The 25,230-nt window shown below is 41.1% G+C and overlaps 1 long non-coding RNA gene across 5 annotated transcripts in view; it reads right to left on the bottom strand.

Moving 5' to 3' along the window:
- Positions 1–25,230, bottom strand: part of 1700112M02Rik — a 125,098-nt gene that overhangs the window by 42,797 nt on the left and 57,071 nt on the right. For 4 of the 5 annotated variants that reach the window (XR_873658.1, XR_873657.1, XR_382643.2 and 1 more), the window contains exon 2: positions 20,551–20,645. The exons of the other annotated variant lie outside the window; for it this stretch is intronic. This is a non-coding gene — a long non-coding RNA (RIKEN cDNA 1700112M02 gene). The remainder of the gene's footprint in view (positions 1–20,550; positions 20,646–25,230) is intronic. 5 annotated transcript variants of the gene reach the window in all.

The following is a 25,230-nucleotide window of genomic DNA, read 5'->3' as shown; positions in this document are numbered from 1 at the left end:
GAATTTCAGATTGTTTAATGTGAATTATCTTCTGAAACTCACTACAACAAAGTAGTCCCCAATAATATACAGTCAATTTAACCACTTGAGAAAAAAATTAAGATTTTTACATATCAAACGATTCTTAAGTAGAGTTTAAAATGTCAAAAAGTATCTACACCTATATCTATATCATCTATATCTATATCTATATCTATATCTATATCTAACCTATATTAAATGAACCATCACCATCTACAGAGACCTTAGGTTTGCTTATTCTATATAGCACTTTAGATTGCAGGGTTCAATACCCAATACTGTAATAAATAAATCAATAACCAATAACTTATAAAACTAGGATCTACAATTTCCTTTAAAATACCAAGTATGTGACTGGACACTTCACTGAGGGGAAAGGCAAATGGCTGACAACAGATGAACAGTGTCCATGCTAAGCACATACAAACCAACAGTTGGATGAGCCATCACCTTAAACAGACTTTATTGCTGATGTTGCAAAGACTTTGAGAAGTCCTTTGGAAGTCTCAGTTCTAAGCAAGAGTGTCTCTTTCATGACTAAGACCCATGGAACTGATGCTACTTCTTGGAAGATTTTGAGCTATGTTTTTGTATTGATGAATCCCTCCTCAGGACACTCTGGAAGGAGATGTGTATATGAATACTCACAGCAACACTGAAGAGTACATAATCTGAAAGACCTTCAAAGTTCTGATCAGGTGAATGGTGTCACATGACAGAACAGAATGTCTCAAAGCAGAAAAGGCAATGAGCTCTTGGTTGATAGAAAAGCCTCTCTCCTCCTTTGTTGTTAATTAAACTACAGAATTTATTGTTTCCAGCAGTCAGTCAAACTTCAGCATAGATGTTATGACAATCACTCTTAGGTGTCATGAAGAGATTTTAATTCCATAAAATGGATTATTCCTCATGATATAGGTGGACTTCTTCAAACATAAGCCAGCCTTAAGACAAAAGACTGAGGCTATCCATGTATCTATCCATCTATCATCTATATATGTACGCATGTATGTAGTATGTATGCATGCATCTATCATGTATGCATGTATGTTTGTATCATCTATATATGTACCTAGGTACATATGTTTGTATTTATCCATCTATTATCTATATATGTATGTATACTATTTATGTATGTATCTATCATCTATGTTTGTACATATGTATGTATGTATCTATCATTTATATATGTACACATGTATAATGTATGGATGTATCTAGATTTATGTATGTATTTGCCTGTAACTTATGTACATATATATGTGTGTATCTATTTATCATCTATCTATCTATCTATCTATCTATCTATCTACCTATCTATCTATCATCTATGTGTATGTATCATCTATATGTATATATGTACATATGTATGTATCTATATATCATCTATGTATATACATATGTATGCATATATCTACCTATCTATCATGCATGTATGTACATATGTATCTATCATGCATATATGCCCATATATATTTTTAAATGATTAAAGCATCCTTACATCCCTATATGGCCATAAAATCTTAAGCATAATTATAGTTACAAAAAAATCAGGTAGCAAAGAAAAAATAAAGAGCATCAGACAAAGGACTGTTAAATACAGATGGATACAGGGAAATGAAGAGGTGCTTGACATTTCAGACATCATCCTAGAAGCCACACCTGTGTTCTCGTGGTGGGTTTATGAGAAACAATAACAAAGTAAGAATATCCAGAGTGGATCAAAAGACTGTGTTTCAATATGAGTTGTATATAATTAACCTTAAAAAGCTGAAATCCATCAGAAGATAAGAAAACAAGGAACCAGTGAATCAGCTGTCAATAGACTGAGAAAGGAGGGGAAACATGGACGGTCACAAGCTGAGAGCTAGGCATGTTCTAACCTCAGAGCTCATTCCTCCAACTTATTTGATGGTTAAGAAGAGTTCACTTCCAAAGTCATGGCTACCCCTAGTATAATACTGGAAGCAGGAGGTGATAAATTGTGGGTCTCCCTCCAGATAACCACAGTCAACTAGTGTTCACAGCAGATAGGCACAGAGTTCCTTGAAGAACATCCAGATGTACATCTAGTTGAGAACCAGGAAGGAAGGGGTTGCTGATAGATTCCAGCATTTCTAAAAGTCTTCTGTAAGCAAACCTGGAACCAAAACCTATTTGCTCTATGGCCAACATGCTTTAGGCACAGAACAGAAGGAAATTGATTGGAAGAGACTTCATAGTGTGTATGAAGTAATGTATATTATATATGTATGCATGTGAATATGTATGTGTATGCATGTGCATATGTATGTAAGTGTGACAGATAGATAGATAGATAGATAGATAGATAGATAAATAGATAGATAGATGATAGATAGATAGATAGATAGATAAAGATATATGTGTGTGTATGTGTGTGTATATTTATATGTAGATAGATAGATGATAGATAGATAGATAGATAGATAGATAGATAGATAGATAGAATGTGTGTGGTGCCAGAGTTAAAAGGACAACATGCACGTGGTCGTGGCCCACCTCATATCTCCACAAGGCCTCACAGCTCTTGAGAGCTGTTTTTGGAAGCATCCTGTTTTTGTAGGAGAACATTTAGAATTCTTTTGATGAGAAAGTTGAGTCTGTGATGCCATCTAGGTAAGTTACAGTGATGTGAACCTTTCCTGAAATAAGAGGTGTTACAGAACTTCTCTTTGCATCTTCACTACTCCTCTCGTGGCCATGTTGCCTTTCCAGGTCACATGACTGGGGTAGCTGGTAGTTGGCCTCAAGGGCCTCCAATGGCTCATTCCTTGGGACAGGTGGTTTTTGTCTCTGCCTTTACAGAGTCATAGTGCTAATGAACTCCCAGTTCCAGCACCTTTTTATATGTTTGGTTCGGGGGTTTATTGTTTGTTTGTTGTTTGTTTGTTTGCTTTTAAAGAAAAATAATGATTCTTTGAAACTTCATCAAAAAATCATTAGCAAATAAAGGTTTGTTTTTTTTTTTAGTTCATGATGCTATCACAATCACTTAAAAGATTATTAACAAATTACTATTAGTATGCATAGAATTGATGAAAGATTAAATTTAATCTTCAGTTCTCATTAATATATGCATATATATGTATTATACTTATATACTTATTGAAAGATAAATCTCTGATTATTACTGCAATGAGATATTTTTTGCAGTCTTTCATTATTATGGGGAAACATTAAAGAGTAATGTTGAAGTTTGATTTACAGTTCTAACCATCATGTCCTTTCTCAAGGGGTGTGGGATGCTTGAAATACTCTATGTACCATATTTTTGTGTCTTAGGAACAATTTTCTTCTAACCCTAGTCATTTTTTTATTTTTTTTATTATTATTTTTTTTTTTTTTAGATTTTTAAGATGAAGTAGATATAAGCCACACCAAAATGTTGCCTGGACAGTGCCCATGCACAGACAGCTGGGATGAGGGAGGAGAAAGGCTGTCTGTCCTGCTGGTTTGGCCTTCTGTACACTGAGACAAGCAGTCTCGGGCAGAGAAGGGTTTGTCAAGTTCAAGCCGGAGGCCTGTCAGTGTTTTTGAAAGGAACTCAGAGTAGAAGATGCATGCCTTGGGTTTGTGAAAATACAAGGAAAGGACACTTGAGAGACCGTGTCTGGGCCTCTGCCCTGTCAGGTTCCCTGTTCTGGAAGACAGCACAGGCCCTCAAAGAAAGAAAGGTCAGAATCATGTCAGGCCGTCTGCCTCCCTCCTCCTACTTCCGGTAACTCGTAACTCGGGGACTCACTTTCACAGCCTACACCTTTTGACAGCACGGACAGCAGGGTCTGGAATGCACAGCCTGTGAGATGGGGTATGGGATGACTGGATGTCAGGGGAGGAGCTGGGATGGACACCTGAGCCCTCAGTGCCACAACAGGAATGTTATGCAGAGCCAGGCCACTGACAAAAGCCTTTGTGGAGCCACCAGGGTCCAGAAGAAATCATGCCCTGTAATTTATAAAGGTAGAGCCATCCCAAAACGATACTTAGGACTATGGAACATGTGACTTTTAAACGCATTCATTAAACCTAACTCCAAGATACTAAAAAGATGCCGCTCGGGCATTGAGTGAGGTCAGCCCTTGCTTCCAAAAAGGAAAGAAAGGAGTGCATTGTGAGTTCTCACTCTATACGATGGCAAGAGCAAGCACCTCGCCATCGCCTCCCTTGCCCTGCAAGTGGGTTTGAAGCTTGTTAAATGTCTCAGCTCAGGGCTGGGAACACGTGAGTGACTGGGAACTTGGCTTTCTTTGATTCTAATCATGAACACAAACCTTTGGACGGATGGTGTGACTCTGGCCGTGCATGTCTGGAATGTAGACAGGCATTTATGATAATTAGAAATAATCAAGTCCAGACTGAGGAAAGGTGCTATAGAACATTCAGTAATTTGTAGCTAAATGACTGTGGGACCCTAAGGTAGACAATCCAGGTGGTGCTTACGGGTCTCATAAAAACTTGATTTAAGGGGCAGTGTTAACCTGGAGGTTTATGATCACAGCATTGAAATTAAATTGATTGTGTCTGTTCTCACTCTAAAAATAAAAATGGAATAATTACTTGGTAGCTGAGTTGGATGGTTGAAAGCTGTATCTGATGTAGCAGTGTAGAATTTCACTTCCACTACATGGGGATTATAGCCCTTGGGGTCATCAGGGTAAAATTCCTGTGAGTATCCATGGGACCTGAGTCCTAAGGTGACTTCTGCCTGTGGATACTGAGAGTATGGAGACCTCTGTCTCTCAGCTCTGCTTTTATCACACAGGGAGAACAAACGACTGACTGTGTGAGAGGCTGAAGAAGATGGACTGACAGGTAGATTCAGGTTCAGGAACCTTGAATGTGATGTCCCGAAGACATAGCCATCCTGGAAGCTGGAGGAGAACTTATCAGTCAAGATGCAAGCTCGGCAGGCAGCCTTGAGGAGGGCCAGCAAGATATACATAGGTGCCTGATTCACAATTCGCATTGCTGTGATGAAATACTTGAGCAACACTTACTGAAGGCAGAGCTTATGTTATAAAGATGACAGTTTCAGAGTATAGTTTGCCACAACAGGGATGCCATGTTAGCAGGAGTGGTCATTTGACATCTACAGTCAGGAAGCAGGGTCAAAAGGCGGTTCTTAGATTACTTTCTCTTTTTATTCAATCTTCGATCAAAACCCACAGAATGGTACCCTCACAGTGAAGCTAGGCCTTCTTGCCTTGGTTGATCCAGTCTACAAACACCTGCAAAGGCATGTTCAGAGTCTTGTTTCCTAGGTAATTGTAGATCCCATCAAGTTGACAGTTTGTGTTAACTATCCCACAATAAGGAATTGGAGAGATAAGAGCCATGCTAAGCAAACAGAGGGCTCTTTAGGTGACTCTGTCTCATGAGAGTGATGCCTTGGGGAGGGGGCATGCTGAAATGGCTCAGCTACTATCATGGGACTGGGACCATACAGATGTTCCTTCCTTGCCTACCCTGGCTAGTTATCTGCTCCATGAACAAACTAATCGGTGTTGGCACAAGCAAGGGAGAACTCAGAGCAGTTAAGGTCTGAAGTCGGAGGCACACTGACCTACTGTCAAGAGATTGGACTCATGAAAGAAAGATATGAATGAAGTTGCTTTTCGTCCTTCCAAGGGCAAGAAAGGGGTGTGCTCTGACCCTTGAATGAAGGGCTGTTAACATAGGAGCAAGGATTGCTCTGCTCAAACATAAGAGATGAGTTAACAGGTCCAATAAAATGAAGATGTGTAACACACCACACAAAGACTCCAGCAAGAGCCTTTTCACTGTAAGGATGTGTTTTAAATCCTATTGACAGTTTATGTGAGCAAATGCCATTCATGAGTCTGTCAGCCTTCATCCCAAGAGAAGCCCAGAGTGCACCGCCCACAGGCAGACGGTGGTGTGACCTGGTCAGCTGTAGACAGAGATTGGCGGAAGCTCACCTGCTTGTGGCTGGCTGAGGTTTTGATGTTTATTGCACTGACAGGTAACAACTCCTCATTAGAGGAGGGCAGGTTTGACCATGGCCTCAGTTCAACAGCCCCACCAGCACACCCACGCCACTCAGTACACTCAGCAGATAGAGCAAACGGTACCCAGAGAAGGGCTAAGGATAGACACAGACACTTTTGAGGATTTGAGTCTTTTGGGTGATAGCTATAGAGGAGATAGATGGTTCAAGTTTGTTCTGAGGGGTTTGAGGAATAGCATTCCTGATGAGCAGAGATGCTAGAAGACCTAGGTCCTAGGTCCTTCTGAAAGAGCCACGTGCTGCATTCCCCTGGATCTAGGCAGACAATCTCTGCTTCTGCTCTGATTTTCCATATCCTCCCACCATTTACTTCGGTTTCAGACCAACAAGTTTCCCAGTTTAAAATCACAACCAAACCTGCAGATATTCTGAGAGTGAGTTGAAGGTTCCATAACATAAGAAAAAAAAAAAAGGAAGACAGAATAAAGTAGATAAGGAGAAGCCCTGATTTTCCTTGGTATTAATGATGTTGGGCTGCACTGAGTCCCCAGTCTGACACCTGTTGTGTGTATTTGAGTAGTTCACAGATATCTAAAGCAAAAGATTATATTTGTCCTTTAGTAAGGAAAGTGTTATTTTAAAGATTGTCACAGAACAAAACTTAACACTAGGGGTGGAGAGACGGCTTGGGGGATTAGAGGGCGTACTGCTCTTTCAGAGGGTGTGTTTAGTTCCTAGCACTCAGGCATAACTCCAGTTCCAGGGTATTTTCCAGACACTCAGTTCTGGCTTCCAGCCCCCACTAGTTCGTCCCATCGCATGTACATACTCACACAAAGACACATATCAGAATGCAGAAAATCTTCCAACAACAACAAAACCTTTATACTAAGAAGTAATAAGAGGTTTTTCTATATAAACTCAAGTTCCTTAGGTCAGACAGAAAGTCACCATGTTCATCCCTTTACTTTCTGTTGAAGGAAGGATGTTGCAGATGGGCCTGGAGCTGTTCTTGTGAACCAATCCCCTAATGAATAAAGGAGCCAATCATTGGGTGAGTAGGAAGGAGTTCTGGTTGGACAGAGGAAGAGAGGAAGCAGGAGAGAGTTAGGTCCTTTTGAATGGCGATAGCATGAGGAAAAGATGTAGCTACAAGTGTCTCCCGATTTCATTGGTGGATTCATCAGGATTTGCCACTAGAGGATTTAGATTTAATAAGGTTTACAAGATTAGGATTTTAGTTGTTGCACCCAACGATTGAGTTACCCTCATTTCTGAACTAAGTTTGTGTTGTGTTTTCCTTCACGTGACAGCTCCTCTGGGTTCAAGAGAGAAAGGTACAGTTGCAAGGCATGGGTTTGCCTGAGGTGTACCATAAAGGCTGTGGGGGATTTGAAACATGGGGTTGACATGGTAGTGACCCACCAGTAAGGTATCAAGCTGGGTTGAGATGTTTCAGGAGCTCTGAGTCAGAGAGTCTCCATGAGATAAGAACTAGCCTGCCAGACCACCGGGCCTGGCAGTAGCAGGGCATAGCTCAGAAACTTGCCACCCACTTTTAATGCTTCCTGCAACAGAAGAATGAGAAGTAGACATTGGTATTCTTTTCTTTCTAATAATGATTATCTCAGTCCAGATAACATTTTTACCAACGGGACAGGCCAGCACTGGCTACCAGCTTGTCTCAGACCAGAGGAGGGCTCTTCTGCAGAGAAAAGTCAGATGACACCAAGAGAGACACACAGTGTAAGAGGTTCACTAGGAGATTTTTCTAGTATAGGATGTCCCAGGATGTACCTTCAGAGAGCTGAGGTGGTTTTGCTGTCACTAATGACATCATTCTCTGAAGCCAGTGTCACACATAAAGCCCAGAGTCACAGCAGAAGCAAAACGTCCACCATTCCATGCTAGTGCACACCATAAAGTATGGACTTAACATGCTAAAGTCTGAACCTACAGAACATACACAAAGGGAGTGGAAATGTTGAGCCACTGCAGAGTCTCCCCATGCCCGCTCTGTGCATCCTTCTCTAGGTACTAGGCACACATCCCTGCAGAAATGGGTTTGGATGTCCCTGGAACTTTTGAGATGGCCTCATGGAGATGTGTCATAGGAACAAGCCATTGTGTGTATGTAGTCCAGTTCATCTCATCAGCAAAATGATAGGACTGATGCCAAAACGCTGCAGTGTTACCTAAATGCCAGCACCAGTTATTTCTGCAATATTCTGTGGAAACTTGTTCCAAGCTGTTCTTTATGTAACACAGTGTTCAGTATGCCTTCTTGGTGGTTCTGTAGCTGGGTGCACTTGTAACTAATTGTCCCAAATTTAGAATAGTACCTACTTATTTAATTGAGTGTTTGTAAAAGTAGGAATTTTAATGCTGCTACGAACAAGCGAATTTATCTCTTTTTTTGAAGTCAAATTTCTTTTTTTATTATTATATATTTTCTTTATTTACATTTCAAATATTATCATCTTTCCTGGTTTCCCCTCCAAAAAACCCTATCCCATCCTCCCTCCCCCTGCTTCTATGAGGGTGTTCCCCAAGAGACTGCCCCACCTGGGAATCCATCCCATATACAATTACCAAACCCAGACACTATTGTGGATGCCAAGAAGTGCTTGCTAATTTATTTTATAGATGTCATTTAGACAGTTCCCTATTGCACTGAAGGTATGGCTCTGTCTTGCACTGTTAGAAAGATAAAAAATGTAATATTTTTAGAATAAAATCACCTTATTCTCTGAATTCTATCATCATTTTTCCAATAAATAAGTTATATCTTACACTTACACTTATATTCCAGCATTTTAAAGACTTTTTTGAAGGGGCCAAAGAGTTGTGTCCAAATGGAATTTTCAGTCTATAGGGAAAATACCCCCCAAGTTTCCATATATGTAAATTAAAGCAAATGTGCCTTCTACAGATCTGTTCATCTTCATGTTCAAAGCAAAAAAGGAGGGTTTTTAAAAAATATTTTTATTAGGTATTTTCTTCATTTACATTTCAAATGCTATCCCAAAAGTCCCCCATATACTCCCCCCCCCCCCGCCGCAACTCCCCTATCCACCCACTCCCACTTCTTGACCCTGGTGTTCCCCTGTACTGAGGCATATAAAGTTTGCATGACCAAGCAGCCTCTCTTCCCAATGATGGACAACTAGGCCATCTTCTGCTACATATGCAGCTAGAGACACGAGCTCTGGGGAAGAGGAGGGTTTTTTGGTTTCTTTTTTGCCTTTTTTTATTAGATATTTTCTTTATTTGCATTTCAAATGCTATCCTGAAAGTTTCCTATGCCTTCCCTCCACCCTGCTCCCCTACCCACCTACTCCCACTTCTTGGCCCTGGCATTCCCCTGTACTGGGGCATATAAAGTTTGCAAGACCGAGGGTCCTCTCTTCCCAATGATGGATGAATAGGCCATCTTCTGCTACATATAAAGCTAGAGACACGAGCTCTGGGGGGTACTGGTTAGTTCATATTTTTGTTCCACCTATAGGGTTGCAGACCCCTTCAGCTCCTTCGGTACTTTCTCTAGCTCCTTCATTGGGGGCCCTGTGTTCCATCCTATAGATGACTGTGAGCATCCACTTCTGTATTTGCTAGTTTTTTTTTGTTTTTGTTTTTGTTTTTTTGAAGGGTAGGGGCTCCTTCTCTCTCAATTCAAAACAAATGTTTATAGTTTTATGGTTTTATTCAGGTTCTGTAAAATGGTGGTTGTTGTTTTTCTCTAAGATTCATGAAGTCACTCATCCTGGATAGTTGGCTAGGTTTCCTTCTTGTGGAGAGGGTCTTATGTCCCCACAACCCACAACAAATCAAAATGCAGAGTTGTGGAGCAACTGGATACCAGTCCCAATAGATAAAACAAAACAAAACAAAACAAAACAAAACAAAACAAAACAACCCTCATACCTACGGATTAGGATCATTGCAGAAAAGGGAGCAGGAAAAGTGTTAAGAATCGGAGAATCAAAGTCTTTGCTGTGAGATTGTATCTCCTAGAAATGTCAGAAGCTACGCTCTTACTCCATCATGATGGTCTGAAGTTGAGCTGAACCAAGACAACAACAATAGACCTGCAACGGTGGATGAGAGGAAGACCCTGCAGACTCAATCGGATTCCAAGAACTATAGGCAAGTAAGGAATACTGGGAGATGGAGAAACAGTCTTCTGCAGGAAAGAACACACTGATCGCTCATCCAAGACCAAATGGCCAGCCCCAGAAACATACGCATGAACAACATTTTAAAGACTGAGGAGATTATGTGTGAGTATATATGTATATGCACATACACATACGCATGTAACAACAATTAATGAACAAGGGCTATGAATCTGAAAGAGAAAAAAAGGATACAGGAGAGAGTTTCATGAGAAGAAAGGATAGGTAGAAATGGTGTTATATTGTAATCTCAGAAATCAAAGAAATAATTTTTTAAAAAAGGGAAAAGTCTCCTAATGGAGCATTATATTTACTACAGTATCTCCACATAGAGATGATTATGAGCCTATTAAACTGTTGGGAAACGTATGAATAATCCAAACCATAATAACCCTAAGGCTAACTATTAAGGTTTCTTCTGCTCCAGTATTTATAAATAGAGTACATATATTGTTTTCTAATACAAAAACAAACAAACAAAAAAAAAACCATTCATGTGCTTATGGTTAAAATGTGAACTAATTAAGAGCGTAACTTGTCACTTTCCATAGAGAAAATAAAAGACAATAGTAGTCTTGCCACTAATGACAGACTTTCTTTATTTGAAAGCACACAGTCCAGAATCACCCATGAACAGTCCATCTTAAACCACAGCAAGACTCCGGAGCATCAGCCCTCACGGTGTTCTTCATCTATGTCTGCCCGCCAGGATCACTGCATCTCTTTAGTGAGTGAGTCTGTGGAGCAGGCCCTGTTTCGCTTCTGCTGGACTGTTTCTTTCTGGGTCCCTCGAAGTTGGAGTTTCTCTTTAAAATGTCCCATTAACTCCTATTAAGGAGCTACTAGCAAAGAAAATGGAGTGTTAGCTTTTATCAATCTGCATGAATAAATGTTAACCACCCTCAGTTAAAAGGCCTCCTTTGAGCTGCACTCATGCGAACACAGCGTGCACGTCGGCAAGTCATTCAGATTAATTCACTCGACCTGCACAGAGGCTGCGGATGTGGATTAGCATTATAGATTCTAATTTGAAATAATGTCAGTCTTCTCGGCCCATGTTGCAGCGCACCAACTGCCATCTGCTTGTAATAATGAGCTTGGCAGGCCCTGGGAATGGGATTTGCTGCCTCCTTTCCTTGCATAATGGCCAGGCTATTGATCCTCATAGTGTGCAAAGATGCAGTTGCAGGCCTCTCCTGTGGTCCCTACAGGACAGGTTGGAGCTGAGGTTCCTGAGGCCTCAGCCACAATGACAGTGAAGAACAAAGGGATGGCTACCTTTCTCCCACACCTGGTTCGACACGGTGAAGCCCCACACTAGTCATAAGTCAAATCTGTCTACAGTGCAACTCAATATACAAGCAACTAACTGAATGACCCAGACCTAACATATGCAGTAGCTAAGCTGTCCCTGCCTTCCTGTTCCACACTGTAGTATGTGAGATGATATTTGTTGGACTAGAAACTCAGAGGATGCCTGTGATCGAATCAAGGTCTCTGTGCTTGCCAGGTGTGGGGCCAGGTATATTCCAAAACTCAGAGAGCAGAGGTACAAGAATTGTATTATCAGCCTGAGCATAGATATAGAGACAGAGACATAGATATAGAAATAAATATACATATATCCATATATCTATACATAGTTATATTTATACACACAGATGTATATAGATATATACATAGATATGAATAGATGCATACATATATACATACATATGTATATATACATATATATATACACATAGATATGGATGTACATAGATACATAGATAGATAGATAGATAGATAGATAGATAGATAGAGATAGATAGATAGATAGATAGATAGATAGATAGATAGACAGACAGACATTTATATAGCAAGACATAGCCACTGAAAATCTACACTCAGCCCTGGAAAAGCACAAACAATACAAAAACAAAACAAACAAACAAAAAACCCAGACCACTCTCCTTTGTGCCATTCCCAACCATATATAGACAATGGCATCTAGCGTAATTAAATTTAAATGATATGGACAGAATAACTCCTTGGGGACTAAAGACCTGTCATTTCTATAGTCAAGGGATGAAGACAGAAGCAAAGTAAATCATTGCCCAGAATGTGGTTCAGCCTCCCAATGTAAGGACAGACATATGACATTCTACAGCATGAGTAAAATGTGAGGGCATACATATGACATTCTACAGTATGAGTAAAATGTGAGGACATATGACATTCTACAGTATGAGTAAAATGTAAGGACATATGACATTCTACAGCATGAGTAAAATGTGAGAACACACATATGACATTCTACAGTATGAGTAAAATGTGAGAACATACATATGACATTCTACAGCATGAGTAAAATGTGAGGACATACATATGACATTCTACAGTATGAGTAAAGTGGGAGATGTGTTGACTGAACTAACTTAGCCATGAAAAGACAAATACTGCCCAGCTCCCCTTACATCAGACCCCCATAGCTATGGTTTTATAACTGCAACGTTTCAATTTCACAATATAAAAAGTCTGGTGCTAGAAGATGCTGTTGTTCAGTATTGGTGTACTTAGTGTGATAGAGGGGCACATTCATTTAAAAGTGATTGTGACAGTAAACTTAGTGTCTTGTTTTGTTATTATTTAACTTGAAATAAGTATCTCCTGTGATTAGTGGGTTCTGTGTGTTCTGGCTCTGAGGAGTTTTACTTGTCCCTACAGAGAGAGCTCTGTTGGGCATAGCGTCTCCCTGGTGGCAAGTTGCTGGGGCTTAGGCACAGCTAGTGTCTGAGCAATAGTGAGAAGTGAGTGCAGTGGAGATTTTGTACCTGAATGCCTGTGCACAGAACAAATGGACTACATCCTACAGACATCAGTTCAACATGGGGTCATGACTTAATACATTTAGTTTCACTGGTGGGATTTTCAGCGGCCTCCGTATGTTCTGAAATGTATTTTTAACTCTCAACATGATTGCCTGTTGTCCTGTGTAAAGATTAGTTATAAATCTCAACTTGTCACAGTCTAGAACCATGTGGGAAGAGAGTCTCAACAGAGGAGTTACCTCTATCTGTGGTAATATCTATAGGATATTGGCTTGATTGCCTTGAAAGCGAGCAGGCAGGCATCATGAATGGACACATTTATTTCTCTCTGCTCTTTACTATGAATGTGGTGTTGACAAGTTGCTTTGTTCTTGCTTCTGTGATAATAGAATATAACCTTGAATAGTAAGTTAAATAAAACCTCACTTCTGCACACTGCTTTTGCTCAGAGTGGTTCATCACAGCAGTGGAGTTGTACCCAGAAGCACCTGACAGGTATGGTCACGGTCAGTCCCATGATACTCATCTACCCAGACTACACATTAAAAAGGTTTGAAAAGCAGAACTTAATCCATGTCATGCAGCTCCCATTGTGACAAGTGCCACCCTTGGATGCAATTCCCTCTACAGAATCTGCCTACCCCATAAGCCATTTATTTTCACATTGTTCTCCTCCCACAGTGTCTATGCTAGGCTCTCCAGTTTATGATTCTCCTAAGAATCTCCAGGTACAGAGCCCTAGTGTAAGGCACTTACGGTTTGTTTTGAAGTTAAATTACTAAGATATGATGTATTACAGTGATTTGTGCAATGGAGGTCAGGATTGACTTGTTGAACACACCCAGTGCTGCCCAGCTTTATAGCACATGCTACAGACGTGTGGGGACCAGAACATGGTCCTTTCCCTGTATTTGCTCACATGGGTCATTGTACTGTTCAACGGGGACAGCGGAATCTATGTTACAAGGTAGCTACAAAACATCAAGAATAAAAGCAATCACTGAGTGAGTCAGTGTCAACTGCATATAGTGATAATGATGGTGCCGAGTCTGTCACTGTGTGCTGTATTTTATGTATTTATTTTTATTGTGTCACAGACTTAGACCGTGTAGATCTGGATGAGCTCATCAGGTGAAGACTTACTGTTGAGAGCAGAGTGCAGGGAGAAACAAACAGCATAGGCTGTCCAAGTCCAGCGGAGCCTTCACATCTGTTTCCGCTTTAACTCCTCAACATCAGATGTGACATCTGCGCCCCACTTTACAGACTAGGGAAAGGGCCGGCAAGATCACAAGTAGTTTCCCTAGAATGAGTCTTCGCTGAGAGCTGGAGCTGGGAGCTTGTCTGTGACTCCTCCTTCCTCCTGTAAGTTTGAGCCAATCCCTGTTGCTGCTCTGACTGTGGAGTTGCTTCCACAACACAGGGCTCTGTGAGATGCTGAGATGGGAAGAGAAGAACTTGGTGGGCTTCTGAGTGCTAGACAGGTTTGGGAGTCCATGGGACAATATTGGTGACACGAGTTTCTGAATCTGTCTGCTCCCAAGAAATGCTGAACCTTCCATGTTGTATCTTGAGGGCATTGTTCATTTACTTATGTTCTCTAACTACTTGGTTTATTAGTAACCTTGAGTATAGAAATATAGTTTGTTACTTTTCCACCCACAGCTCCTAATTGAGTGCCTCGTATTTACTAGTTGCTTATTTCCAGAGAAAGTAGCCCAAAGTGGGCCTGGGAGTGCCCAAGTCTGGGGACATGCTGGCCTTTAACCCTCAGCTGGGATATGACCAGATCTGGTGAGTTCCAACCATCCTCTCTCAATATTGTCACTCTTGCTAACACTCCACTTCCACCTTTTTCCTGCTGTCAGGAGATTTTTGTTGTTGTTTATTCCTTCACGTTTCATCTTTTGTTGGGAATTTATATATGTGTCTTAGTTAGGGTTTTACTGCTGTGAACAGACACCATGAACAAGGCAACTCTTATAAGGACAAGATTTAATTGGGACTGGCTTAAAGGTTCAGAGCTTCAGTATATTATCATCAAGGGAGGAACATGGCAGCATCCATGTAGACATGATGCAGAAGGAGCTAAGAGTTCTACATCTTCATCTGAAGGCTGCTAGGAGAATACTGGCTTCTAGGCAGTGAGGATGAGGGTCTTAAAACCCACACCCACAGTGACACACATACTCCAACAAAGCCACACCTCCCAATAGTGCCACTCCCTGGCATATTCAAACCACCACAATATGCACATAGTGTGCTTTGATTAAACTCACCATCATTGCCTCCACTCCTGTTTCTCCAATGCTCTTTCTATTACTTTCCAAAACAACTCCCTCTCTCTCTCTCTCTCGCTCGCTCGCTCGCTCTTGCTCTGTGTGTGTGTGTTTCTGTCTGTCTCTCTTTCTGTCTCTGTCTTTCTGTCTTTCTCTCTTTGTATCTGTCTGTCTCTGTGTCTCTCTATATGTCTCTCTGTATGTCAGTCTCACTCTGTGTGTCTATCTGTCTGTTTGTCTGTCTCTCTTTCTCTCTGTGTCTGTCTCTCTGTCTGTCTGTGTATGTGTCTGTTCCAATTTCTGTGTCTGTCTCTCTCTCTGTTTATGTGTCTATCTTTCTCTGACTCTCTCTCTCTCTCTCTCCCTCCCTCCCCCCTCTCTCTGAGTTCACTCAGTGCTGCTTGTATGTGTGTATATATAGAACCATCGGATGGAGCATGGGTTATAACTGTCATACCCTCTAAATTAACTTCATTTAAAATTTACACCCATTTTACCAGCAATAACTTAATACATCCATCTGCATGTTTCACTCACGTGCCTGTGAACTGTCTCCTGTCAGCACACTTCCTCTGCTCAATTCTACTATAAATGGATCCTAGGAAATGTAGCATGGTGAGAAATATTTTTTTACAAAAGCACATTGAGGAGGCACCAGGTCAGCTCTGGCTAAGGATTGACTTCTTGCTCAGCAGTAGCATGGTTCAACACTTCAGTCTCATTCACTCCACTTTAAGCTGAATTATTTTCTATTTTAGAAACTATAAACTGTAATGCTACTTGACCTGTTTTTAAATTTCGAAACAAAATTAAGAGATTTCCCATGGTACCGAGACTTTTGAAGTTTGAAAATCATCTTTTGTTGTTGTTGTTGTTGTTGTTGGTTGTTGTTGTTGTTGTTGTACTAAATCAGTTTGAACTGCAGTAAAGTATTGAGTGCCTTATCCATTGAGCACAGTAACAAACTCCTCAAAAGGGTCAGCTCACAGAAATACATTGTCTGGTGTTTTTTTTTTTAATATGTAATTTTAAAGGGGGAAGTCATAATGGTTGCCTGATCTTGAACATGGTCTCACTGAGGCAGAGTTCTCATTTCTTCCGTCACACTGAAGAAGAGGGCTCTTGTAATTTCTAAGGTTACTTTCTGTCCATCAGGCCAGGAAACAACTGCCAAGTTTCCAATATTTTTCCTTTCCACTGGGTTTCTGGAATGTTTGTCTATATTCACATGCAATTTATGTTCTGTATTCCAGGCACCACATCATAAACAGATTTGTTTGTTACTCTTTACTGATCAGGAAGCTGGGGAAGCTCAGCAGTGAAGGTTCCTACACAGAAGTCTAGCAAGATTGTTGCTGAGGCAGGAAGACTTCCTGATTCTATGACTACAGTAGAAGACTCTACTGGAAAAGGAATCAAATCAAATAAATTAAAAAAATTAAACTGAAGGAAAGTTCTCTTTGACAATGTTACTATTTCATGTATTACCATTAATACACGACTAATCATTGTATCCTGGTACAGAGTGTAGCTCCTAAAATACAAAGGAATTAGTAATTCAGTTAAAAAGGTAAACCTTTTATAGACAATGATGTGTTAGTATTGACACAAACCCATGGACCTAATACTTCTGCAGTGGCAGAAGTCAGGCAAGGAGGATGTGGGGTAGTATCTCTCCTGAGAGCACAGTGTATACTGCCAAGCAGAACAAGGTCTGGGGTTGGCTAGTCTAGTGAAGCTCTGAGCAGATGGGTGGGATTGCTGACCTCAGCATGTGTGGAGGCTACAGGCAGGACCATAAGCGAAGGTGTAGAGGATCTCAGGCTCAGAAGAAATCAGCTGGAAGAATATGGAAGTCAGAGGTGAAACACACAGAGGGAAGGTTAAAAAGTACTTGACCCATCTGCATCATCATAGGTGAAGAGAATACAGGGCATATACGAATTAAGGAATCAGCTGCTCAGGAGAGAAATTCCAGGGCACCTGCTGCATTAAGTGGTCACCTGGGGAAGATGGACAGTGGGCATGCTTCTTAGGCAACCGATGTACCTTGAATACCATCTGCTGTCACTTGAGTCTCTGCTTTAGTGCCCCCTTTTCACTATGACATAAGCCAATCAAAATGTCTCTTCCAAGAGTATAATATACACAGTTGATTTGTCTAGACTTAGCCAGCATCATCTGGATGCGAACTACCAATCGCATCTGCACAATGCTGTAGGAGCCCAGTCCTATGAAGGTTTTTTGTTGACCTCCTCATAATAATTTACATTTGTATGGCCCTGTGTTCAGAGTGGGATTTCCCTGAACCTTCATGTTCTCTAAGCTGTACATTAGGAGACAAACAGCCATTTTGTCACATGGACAGAAGGACTGCATGGTGTGGTACAGGGAAAATGGTTGGCAATTATCCGACTGGTGTTACTTCAGGAATGAAGGCAGCGAGTCTGCATGCATGACTGTTTTCCCTGTCTCCATCATCATATATATCATGTATGTAGAGAGCATGCAGGATATAGGTGTTCATACCCTAGCTTCACAGGATGAAAGCAGGCAGTGGGGCTCATACCCTACCTAGAATTTTTGAATGGAAGCAGGCGGTATGGCAGAACCTGGAAAAAGCAGGAAAGAACCTGGAGATGCTGGACTCTGAAGCTTCTTAGCCTCCCTGAGAAGTGAGTGAAGCCACAAAGGTGCCAGTCCCTTGATCTGCATGACAGTCCTAGATGTGACAAGCTGAAAATCACTCACGTGTTTCAGAAGAAGTAAGAAAGTCAGCCACCCAGATGGGTACAATACAACATAGATTCAGGAGAGACTTCAGCTGGAGTGTTACCAGTTGGCAACTCCTTGATCTAGAGATGGAGCTTAGGGTGAGTTCAAAAGGAATGAATCAGTATGGTTTTGAGCATTTCTATCTAGGAGCTTGGTGTGTTATACCAGAAACGGAATGGAGGAAGACAAGGAATACAGGAATATGAATTCAGTGAAGCCATGGCAGGGCCCCCAGGATGATGGCAAGTATTTGAGGTGGGATTCAGCTGAGAATACAAGCACAGATTTATGTATTGGTACGTAAGAATGAGTAGGTGTTATCACACTATAGAAAGATGCAACTAAGTGGAAAAATTCAACTAAAATGCCAAACAAAAGTCCCTCCCCCAGACTAATCCATGAAGCATCTACAGTGGCCTAAACCAAACAGCTAGGAAACAAGCCAGATGTGAAGACTTAAAGACAGCCATGTCTCAGAGGTGAGCAGTGTGTTTGGACTGGAGGATCAGCTGCAGCCTGAGTATTGACACAGGGACACTTGGAAGTCCTCCTGTACAGCTGATCAGGCCAGAAGCAGATACCTGAACCCCAAAATCCCAACACTGGTCATACTGCCAGTCAGCTTCCTGCCAGCCAAATGTGAACTCACAGGAAGTCCTTGGGCAGCTGCTACTTGAGGGTACCATTATACCATCTGGGTATAATCCCAAGATCTCAAGGTACCAGCTTTGGAAATTGGACCTGTGAGCAGAGGCTGGTATTGCACACACTGGGAGAGGCAGACAAAGAGAAAGGTGGAGAGCAGATTCCATGTTGAACTGCAAAATGCGTGTGGACTGTCTCCTTCCAGAGAAAGGAAGCCAGGAGCACCATGGGTGAATAGCAGACAAGATCTGGGGTTTTTATAGACTCTCAACACTAGTGGAAACAATGATGTCCACTTGTCATCAGCGTCTCATCACACACATCATTACCAATACGATCACCACCACCATCACCATCCTCAATGTCCTTGGAATCACAAGACTGGAGTGGCACACAGTACCTGTAACTGTCTTAGAACATGGGAAATAGTATGTGGCATTTAAATTCAGAAAGAAAACACCAATCCAATAGAGGTGGGACTGTAGTGTGGTTTTGTACAAGAAATCCCCAAGAATTAAAGTATCTAGAAATGACTCCCCAAAATGTCTTAACTGGCCCCAGTTTTTAATTCTACTTAGGCTAGAATGTACCTTGGTTGTGATGAGGATTTTGTTACTCATCACCACAAATGAGTGAGTCTTTAAACAGAAATCTTTTGCTATGTTTTCTTACATGAATTGCCTATTTGACAAGGCTGTTAATTAACTAGGAAAATGTCATTAATATGCATAACTAAGCACCTCCAAGGAGTTAACAGAAAACAGAACAGAGACTAAGGAGGGGCAGGAGCAGAAAATGAGAATCCCAGGATGCCACAGGATGATGTATGCTGGCAGTGATGGGAAGAGAAACAGCACTGAGGATCTGCAATGTCACATGACTGAGGCAGTCAGGTGTCAGGACAAAGGGACTGGGAGGAATTGGGCAGAAGGCCTGACCTCCAGGTCTATGGCCCATTGGGCAGAACTGCCAGTGAGAGACTTGGCCTCGGCTGTCAGTTGTTTGTATTTAGTTTCTGATTAAAAGTCCTTGGCCAGGTTGACCTTGGATAATGTCTTCCTTAGCCCCTGTGACACTGTCCCTGGGACCATTAATTACAAGAACCACAAAACACAAGTTTCCTGGTGCCAACATCTTTCTGTCCTAACTGTTTAAGACAAATTATTTAAAGGGAGAATTTTTTAACTTGTTTTATTACCTAAAGACATTCTTGTCCAAAAAAATAAAATTGAAAAACAAAACAAAAAACAAAACAGCTGAATAATCAATGTTAATTTAAAATTCCTTTCATTCATATAATGAGTCTGAAAAAAAAAACTTTACTATCCCGTAGTTCCAGCCAGTCCTGTTTAACAAGAACACTCTCATTACCTGGATTTTATTGTAGAGAAATTAGAAAAAGGAGGAGATTGTAGACGCTTATGAAAATTCATTTTTAACAATGCCAAGTTGTGTTTATGATGGAGACGTCAGAACCTGTAATTAACTTGTATAATCAGAGGCCCAGGTATAACTTCCATAGCTCACTACTGCTGATACTGACTTTAAACACTGCAAACACCCTAGGGAATGATTTTCACCTCTTTGAAAGACTTTTGAGACATTAGCTCACCGCAGCATTCAACCACCTGCCAGGAGCGTTTATGAGTGTCTCTAACCACTCGAAGTAATCCTCAGCCTCACTGTGGCTTTTGAATAAAATTCCTGCCATTAAATGATAGGAAATAGTATCGAGTTCTTATAAGAGAAAACTTAAGGTCATGCTATCAAATAACAGACTGGCTGAGCCCAGACAACACACAGAGAACAGGGAAGTATTGCTAGCCGGCCAGTGTGATCGGTTTAAGACAACTTACCATGTTGTACGCTGGGACCAAGTAGCAACCCAGACATGTGTTTGTTAAGAGGCCACATCTTTCACAGGTTAGATGAACTTCCCGTAGGCACCTAGCTGGAATGAAAAGAATCTGGACTCAAAGCTCCTCCATACAACCATACACTGAAGGCAGCCTTTGCTGCCAGACACTCCATTTGCCCTTCCATAAAGCGTTCTGTAGAGGTAAACACGCTGAGGTATGGCTCCAAAGGTAGCTGGTTCAAGCAAAGACCTTGGAGTTCACTGCCTAGAGAGTTGCATTCAGCTTTTCTCCACCTTTCCTTTGTTGAATTTGTTGGTGGAAGTACCCTGCCTTTGCCATTATTCTGAACTACAAACCCTGAAATTAAGCCCTCCCCCGGCAATGCACATATATTGCTGACTGGTTCAAACAAAAGAAAGTCATTAATTCAGCCTTCTTGAATTTGGGAGTTATTTGTGAAGATGGAGAAGGAATGTCTCTTTCATTGATTTCTGAATCCCCATGTTTGGTTTCCAAGTAGGTCTGACATATATCCACACTGAGAGTCCCTCACTAAGCCAGTCTCAGATCAGTCCAGTAGGAATTATGGTCCAGTGACATTTTTTGTTTGTTTGTTTGTTTTGTTTTTATTGTTCTTTGTATCTGCAAATTTGTGATTAATCAGCCATCCTCACTCAGTTCACATGACATGAAGGTTGTTGTTCATGAATTGGGTAGCTCTTTCCGAAATGGTCTTATCCTGAAAGGTCTTTAATAGTGGTCCGTAAGGGTGACCTGATGTTCACCAATTCTGACAATGTGACAGGTTATACAAAGCTATTTGCAATATGCTTCATTTAGATTTCATGCCAATCTACACTTCTTTACAATAAAGTCTGTTGTGTTATATTGTGGACTATATCAAGATAGACAGAGGGCCCTGGAGAGAGGACAGAGTCACTTATTGTAGGTCTTCAAGGTACAAGCTGCATTAGGTTCTTCTGTATCATGTGTGTGCCTTGTCAGTTATTGTCTTAATGTATTGGTGAAAGCAAAGATAGGCAAGAACTAAATCTTAAAGAAGACAGACATCACCAGCCCCTGCTTCCTTATAGGACCCCACCACTGAATTGTGCTCTCGTGCAGAGGGTTATACCTGTCAGCATTCAGCACCCTCAATCTGGGAAAGCTACAAAGGAATACGATTCCTGGGGATTCCTGGTGTTCTCACTTCTCTGTTTCACACGAGACAAGGAGAAGCAAAAAGGCACAGACACGAGGGTCCTGGGTCCATTAAGGGTCCCCAAATGGGACTTTAGTTTTAATAAAGAATGTTTGGAGTATTACTTATACTTATGTCTTGATGGTTCTGCAAAGCTTTAAATCATATTAAGTGACAAAATAAATTACCAGAGGAAGAAGAGAAGAAGAAGTAGGAGGAATTAGTGAAAGACAGAATAGGAAAGGGAGGAGGGAGAAAAGTAGAGAGGAAGAAAGGGAAAGAGGAGAAAAGGGAAGGAAGGAGAAAAGGAGAATGGGGAGAAAGATGGGGAAGAAAGAAGGGAAAGAGCGGGAGCAAAGGAGAGACGAGGGAGCAGAGGAGGGAGAAATGAAAAACTGGAGAGGAAGAGGAGGAGAGAGAGAAGAGAAAGAAGGGGAAGGGGAAATGGGGGTAGAAGGATCAGGGAGGAGGGAGGGAAGGGGTGTGAAAGGGGTAAAAAAAAAAGGAGAAGAAAGATAATAAGGGTGAAGAGTGCACTGCATTTGGCCTAATGCTGCTTGTCTTCTAATGTTAATTTGGGTTCCGCAAAATGTTTGCACAAGAAAGTCTGCAAGTCCACAAGCAAGACACTGAGGGACCCTGCCCCAAGTTGGTTCTGATTGGTAAATAAAGATGCCAGCAGCCAATAGCTGGGAAGGGAGACAGAGGTGGGACTTCTAGGGACTTTTAAGATTTCCTGGGCTTGGCCCTAGGAGGAGAGGTAGGAGAAGGGAGATTTATCACGTCCCATGCTGGAAGGGTATGAAAGGAGGAGTGATGTGATCCTGGAGAAGAGTGCAGGACAGAGAACCATGGCCATCATGGGAAGGAGCCAGGAGAGTGTGGGCCAGAGCTTGGCCCAGTTGGCAAGTCCTCTGGGTCCAAAGCAGCCTAAATATAATATAGAATTTAGTAAGTAATAACGGGATTATCTACAAGAGGTGGACTAACCACATGGAGTTTAGACAGTGGCCCAGCTATTGTGCTGATTAAGGTATAATAAAATATAAAGGTTCTGTGTGTTTCTTTCATACAGGAACATAAACCATTGGGGCAGGTATCAAACTCACCACCTAGATTGATGAAGTAAATATTAATTCAATAGTAGAAGGGGAGGGATTGGGGAACAGGAGAAGATGAGGAGGGGAGGGAGAGTGTGAAGTGGAGTGGGTAGGAAAATGAGGACTTTTTTTGTTGTTTTTGTTTTTGTTTTTTTGTTTTGTTTTTAATCACTATATAGAGGGACCAGAACCCTGAACTCTTGTTCATTTATCTTTATGTCTGATGTCATTACCCTGCTTCTCAGTGACCCACAGAGTCATAACAGAGTGGTTAGAAACATTTTAAAGAATTTCTTCTGTGGTTCTGGAATTCAGGAAATGCCTGCACTGAAAACACAGTGATTCCAACTAACATAGGACAGATTGTTCTCACCAGGACAAGGTCAAACATTTATTCAGAAGCTCAGGGCCAAGAAGTAGGAGTGGGTGGGTGGGGGAGTGGGTGGGAGAGGGTGTGGGGGACTTTTAGGATAGCATTGGAAATGTAAATGAAATAAATAAATACCAAAAACAAACAAACAAACAAACAAACAAAACGAAAGTTTTACAATCTCATTAAAATGACACTTTACAATGACCACCAAAAAAAAAAAAATCTTTTCATTTTAGTTACTGAAGAATATCAGGTATTAAGAATTTGGATTAAAATGACTGGCTTCCTCTCCAGCTTTCTAAATGTAGCAATTACATTTCAGTTAAAATTACTTGACTTTAATCTCATTAGCTTTAAGGTGTGTGTGTGTGTGTGTGTGTGTGTGTGTGTGTGTGTGAAAATGAAGAAAATCTTACCTGAACAACATCTGTAACAGCACTCTGAAACATACTCCTGAATTTATGATATGTGTGAGTTCGGATTTTCATTGCTGTGAGGAGACACCATGACCATGGCAACTCTTATAAAGGACAACATTACATTGGGGCTGGCTTACAGTTCTGAGATTTAGTCCATTTTCATCATGGCAGGAAGCCTGATGGCCAGCAGGCAAACCACCTGGAGATGGTACTGGAGATGCAACTGAGAGTTCTATATCTGAATCTGCAGGCAGCAAGAAGAGACCGTGTGCTACACTGGACCTTAGCTTGAACATCTGAGGCCTCAAAGCCCATACCTTAATGACAAACTTCCTCCAACAAAGCCACACCTAACCCAAAAAAAAAAAACCATACCTCCTAACAGTGCCACTCCTTATGAGCCTACCGGGCCATCCATTTTCATTCAAACTACCACAGAATGTCTGTTGAGCTCTTTCCCTACTGATTGAAGAGTACAGTGTCTCAAAGGAGACACTCAATAATCGCCAATCCCAAGTTTATTATTTGTCATTGATTTCAGAATTGACTTCAGTATTGAACTTGCATTTGGAGTACTTAAGGCAAGTCTACCATCCTGTACTATCAGGAAGATCTGCTTTGTTAATGGTCTCAAGACAATATCCCTGTTTAGAACTTGGTTGTAGCTTTGTCCACAGCCTCACAGCCAATATTCCCAGTTGCAGGGGCTATATACCATTTTCTCAGAGCATTCATATGGATTCATGCTCCTCTGGTCATTGGAGGAAAACAATCATACTACAACTTTTACCTTTTATTTTATACTATTTCTATGTTTTGAAATTATAATTATATCCCCATTCATTTTTCTCCTATCAACCCATCCTATGTTGTTGACTTCATCTCTATCTCTAATTGTACTTTGATAGATAGTTAGATAGATAGATAGATAGATAGATAGATAGATAGATAGATAGATATTCCTTTAACCAGGTCAGTCTAAATGATGTTACTTGCATGCGTGTTTTCAGGAATGACTGTTTGGTATTGGATAACCAACTGGTGCTCTCTTCCCAGGGCAAGACTATTTCTCAAACATTCTTTGTCCCTTAGTTAACTGTGGCTCTTTGTGCAGGGTTGAAGCCTGTGTTTTTTCTTGTGTTCACTTCGGCTTGTCTACTGTTGTCCCTGCTCAGATCCTCTTTAGACAATCATGTTAGTGAGACTTTATGCGTTTAGCTTCTGATGTTTTTAGGAAACACAGTCACACAGCAAACTCCCTGACCTTTGGCTCTAACAGTCTTTTCACACCATCTTATGCTACTCTTTGAGTTTTTGGTGAGGGAGTGTTTTATAAAGGTACCAGGGCTGGACTTCATAACTCTATAATTTGATCAGTTGTGCAAATATAAGTTTCCTTGATTTCCTTGATAAGGAGTAAGGACTAACTTATATGTGGATATAATAACAAATATTTAGAATGTAAGTTAGAGATAATGCTGGTTTAGTTAAGTGGTGGTTGTTGGTTTTCCTCCAAGGTTAATTACTAGTCTTGAGTTACTGCTTAGGTTTTCAGTACCAGGTATGATTTAGCATTTGTTAAGT

This window comes from Mus musculus, chromosome 13 (genome assembly GCF_000001635.26).
Source record: "Mus musculus strain C57BL/6J chromosome 13, GRCm38.p6 C57BL/6J".
Classification (NCBI taxonomy): Eukaryota; Metazoa; Chordata; class Mammalia; order Rodentia; family Muridae; genus Mus; species Mus musculus.
This window is presented reverse-complemented; position numbering and strand designations above follow the sequence as displayed.